The sequence below is a fragment of the Limulus polyphemus genome, unplaced genomic scaffold (genome assembly GCF_000517525.1).
Source record: "Limulus polyphemus unplaced genomic scaffold, Limulus_polyphemus-2.1.2 Scaffold38, whole genome shotgun sequence".
Lineage (NCBI taxonomy): Eukaryota > Metazoa > Arthropoda > Merostomata > Xiphosura > Limulidae > Limulus > Limulus polyphemus.
Window position 1 is genome coordinate 573,684 of NW_013665648.1, and position 4,799 is coordinate 578,482.

General features: G+C 34.3%; 1 protein-coding gene and 1 long non-coding RNA gene across 3 annotated transcripts in view; one reads left to right on the plus strand and one right to left on the minus strand.

Moving 5' to 3' along the window:
* LOC111086272 overlaps nucleotides 1-4,586 on the minus strand; it is a 68,832-nt gene extending 64,246 nt beyond the window's left edge. Inside the window, exon 1 of the long non-coding RNA XR_002610997.1 lies at nucleotides 4,369-4,586. This is a non-coding gene — a long non-coding RNA (uncharacterized LOC111086272). The remainder of the gene's footprint in view (nucleotides 1-4,368) is intronic.
* LOC106461273 (cGMP-inhibited 3',5'-cyclic phosphodiesterase A-like) overlaps nucleotides 1-4,799 on the plus strand; it is a 159,314-nt gene that overhangs the window by 19,720 nt on the left and 134,795 nt on the right. The gene's annotated exons all lie outside the window — the stretch shown is intronic.

A 4,799-nucleotide genomic window follows, 5' to 3' on the forward strand; every position in this document is an offset into this window, starting at 1 on the left:
CGATTACATTAAACTAAAATTGGATCGGGCAATCAAAAGAGGAAATATTATAAAAGGAAAAAGTGGAATTGGACCCGTGTAACTCACAAAATTCTGAGAAATTGAGCGTGACCGACCGACCGGCTTTTATATATATATATATATTGATAATTTGTGTGTTTGTGGAGAGAGACTCCTTATGGCAAATCCTACTTGTTTCATGGCATAATATAAACATGGGTATAGTAAAGTTTACTAACCATAGCAACCAAACAATCGGTATACTAGACCCAATTAAACAACTCGTAAAAAGCGTTTTAATAATCGTAAATGTTCTATGAACTTCTCCCTGTTGACCAGTATTTCAAACTTTCGTGGATATTCTATCACTCATTTTTTTTTCTTTAGGTATACAAAAATGGGATTAGAACTGAGAAAGGAAGTGGGTTGCCACATTGAGTGTTGTTCATGGTGTGGTATTAATTAACTTTGATTCCAGAATCAATGAACTTCAACCTGTTCTTTTTTTTTTCTTCTGCTAAATAATTTATTTTAATTTTTATACCTATTTCCACGTGAGAGGTGTGTGTGTTAATTTGATTTATAACGTAGTTTGATACGTAATGTGTACATTACTAAATTATTTTATTTCATTCTATCAAATATTTCTCTAATCCTTATTCATACTATATCTTACCATATTTATAGCAGCTTACTTTCTTGTATATACTTCTTAATAATATAAAATTTTACATGACTCTTCTATACTCCCGTACCCACCCCTTTTGCTTATGCTTCTCCCACTTGAACGCCCTGGCATGGCCAAGTGGTTAGTGCGCTTGACTCGCAATCTGAGGGTCGCGGGTTCGAATCCCCGTCCCACCTAACATGCTCGTCCTTCCAGCCATGGGGACGTTATAATGTGACGGTCAAGCCCACTATTCGTTGGTAAAAGAGTAGCCCAAGAGTTGGCGGTGGGTGATGATGACAAGCTGCCTTCCCTCTAGTCTTTCACTGCTAAATTAGGGACGGCTAGCGCAGATAGCCCTTTCTAGCTTTGCGCGAAATTCAAAAACAAAAACAAACTCTTCTACCCCCAGTTCTTGTCTTTTCTCCTACCCGAAATCAGTCATCCATAGAATACTTTTGAAAGGTAAGCAAAAATGCAGGTGTTGTAGTCAGGTAAACTGATTTCTGCAGTAAGCAGCAGAATGTTAAACAGAAAATAAAAGGAACACAGACAGCAAAGATTCGAAGAAAACAAAAGGTAACAGAAACAATCTTTATTCGCAATGATAAATTTGAACTCAGCTGGTCGGCTTCAAAGTTCGTGTTAGTTAACTTTCAGCTGTTAGTGTAGAAATCTTTCGTTACGTATTTCCACAGAACATGCACTAGAAACAGCATAATTATATATCGCATTGATAAGTAAAAAAAGTTCGTTGTACGATAGCCTAAAATCCAAAATTGTTTGTCAATGACTCTTCCTACTATACATTCAAGGGGGGTATATTTGTAGCTTATACAAACATGTAATAATCTGTACCATATCCTAAAAATAGGCATTACCTCGCTTTAAGAGGATATAACACTGAAACTGGGCAATACTGAAAAATGTAGTGTGTAATATTTTCTAAGCGAGAAGATTAGCTCAAGTTCTCGACTTTTTTACATCCATTTAAAAAGGCATCCACTACTACGTTCAGAACACTTGCGTTAATTCTGAAGAATACCCGAATAGAGATGCATCTCTCTATTTATGGAAGTGATGTAGGCAGTTCATTCAACTGCGCCATTTGTTGTCATACTATCGAAATTTTGCACTGACGTCAGAATGTCGCGTGATCAATAGAGTACGCCGCCATATTGGAATTAAAATGCTTACTTTTGTCTTGGGTGAAAAATTAATTTTTATTATAATACTAGCAGAAGAGACCCACAAAATATGTGTTATGAAATTAGTATCTTTATTGCACCAGTACTTCTTTAAATACAGGATCTGTAGAATAATAAATAATTCTCATCTCGAACACTAAAATCTAAGTCCACTTGTCTTAGGCCAACCATTAGCCTTTATAAAGTATGGTCTATATTCGATAAAGAGAAGTTAACACTGAAATTTGCGTGCATTTTTTCTGCTTTGCTTTAGTTTAGGGATAAAGTTTACCGAACTCAATCCTATCAGAAAATAAACTTATTTTACGACCTAAAGTTTGGCCTATTTAAACATTTTAAGCTTTAAATATGTTGTGGTCTAAAGTGTCTGCTAAAGTATTTTTACATCAGTTTTTTTTGTTTGTTTAAATTCATTGAAATGAAGTGTGCGCGTATTTTCAGGACAGACACAATTTTGTATTGTTATAATAGATTGTGTTATCTGACCAACTAATATCGGCGATATTTATAAATGTATATCGAGGAACTGCGTAATCATAGTTTCTGATCTATGTATCTTAGCCAAAACGATGTTTACGACATTGACAAATAAAAGCTCTACCAACTCTTGTAGTGATATGGATTGTTTTTGATTGCCAGAATGGAATATTTTACACCCAATACGGTGGCGTGAAATGATAGTTTTGTGACATCACATCAAGACCTCTGTAGGTGTCCGTAACATCACTTAAGATTAAGTTTCTCACTTCATAATTCCTACTCGTCGTAAAAAAAAGTAAGGCCAACGTCTCGAAATCTCTAGAGCTATTGTTTTTGTTACTTCACTATGTAAAAGAGATTTACACCTATAACTCAGCACAATACTCAGTCTCCTGTTACAATAAATTGATAGTTTTGGTACAGTTAATGTGTAATTATACCACAGTTATTCCTATTATAATCACCTTACTGCTGAATCACTGGAGGTTTCGACACATTTAACAATCTTCTCTTACTAAACTACGTATAATCATAGATAGATACTATTACGTCAAAATACAAAATATTCCTGTTTCACTTCTATATTAAAGACGACGTTGGTTTTATGTACAACATACCCCCCCCCCCCCAAAAAAAAAGAGAGGGAAGGTTAATGTAAGTTATGCACAACTCACTGCAATATTTCCACTTTGAAATATAATCAAATGTCTTATTTCGTAAAACTTTTTACGTCATAAAAGCGAACGTTAATGTAATATAAATTATGTATCTATGACGCCCATGTAAACCAATATTCTTATTACACTGTTGCGGGATAACGTAGCTATGTGATTCCAAGTCTGTTAACTCTGGAAGCTGTTGGTGATTTGAGAGTTAGAACACGTAAATACACTTGGATATGTAGCTAAGGTCCACATCGACATTTCATCGTAACTCTACTTTATTAGCAGATAAGGAAACAAACTACCATGGAAAATACTCTCGTCGGAATACCCTGAATCAACCTAATTACGCCTCCTGATCAGTAAAATTCCCCCTTGGGGCCAAGTCGCACTTTGTTTTCACCTTTTTTTTTTTCTTCTATTAATGGACAATAAAATACAATTACGAGTACTTTTTGAAAGAGGAAGGTAAAACACATCATTGAAATTCCAGTGATAATTTCTTTTTCTAGCGGCTTACAGTATATCTTACAATGTTGAAGTATTAGGCTCGTTTTTTTTGTTTTTGTCGATCTGTAGAAAGTTCCTAGTCTACTCGAAAATCGACTCTAGTTTTCATTATCGCCAATTTTATTATATTCTCAAAAATGCTAAATCGTACTAATGAACTTAATGTTCTCTATAAACATTCGCTAATTAGGTTAATTTCTTCTAGTACTGCGACCTTTTCATACACAGTTCCTGAAGAGAGCACGTGATCGTGAGAGTGACTCATTCACTGTGTGTATGTGAAACAGATTATATACTTGTTGCTACATCACCAATTCTATTATAATCTAGGGGGGGGGGGGAATCTTAGAAAATAACCACCACAGAGACAGATTTCATATATAACTTATTTTTCTAATATCATTATCACAGCGGGCAGGTTTACATGAACTTGATATTTATGACAATTCTTGTGTTTGGAAAGAACTGGAAGTGTACCAGGTTTTATATCAAAGTATTCAAAGTGTGTATGTAGATGTACTAAAACATTGGCTTGGCATTAGGGGTGAAATACACAAGACTGTGCACTCTATTTTGTGAACTATTTTCTCGCCCTGTTTCAAGTTTGTATTATCATTAGTTTAAAAAATGTATAGTTGTGTATGGAAAACTTTTTAAAAGTAGTTCGTTTTTTCTTACTTATTTATCTGTTAAAATTATTTACTAGTTTACACTTTATTATATGAATCTTGGCCCCTTGAGGGCATATTTCTAAAAGGAACTTGTCTTCTGTTTGTTCACAAACAAGTACCATTTCTTAACTTTATATACAAAATAACTCCTGAACCTCAAGTAAACTCACCTTAAAATCGCAATATATTTCTTTTCACTATTCGGATTTTCGATCTTTCCTTCGAACCTTTTGAATCGAACATATTTGAGAGACTTCAGTATTTAAATTTTGATAACTTGGTTAATAAACTCACAACTGAATTAATTACCATGAATGAGCTGTGACTACCATCTGTTGGTACAAATTATTTATTGTGTTCGTCATTATCCTTAGTGACTTAAATTGACGACTACTTCACACTTAGTTCAGTCAAGTTCTGATACACGTGACTTGGTGGTATACACATTAACACTAACTGGAGTCATCCTGCTGTAGCATTAACTCGATCTTCTGAATAACGGAAGACGAATAAATTGATAAACTACGTTAGAAGTTTTTGTATCTGAAAAATACTGGGCTTCTGTAACAAAGGTTTTAGAAAAATAACTGGGTTTCTGTAA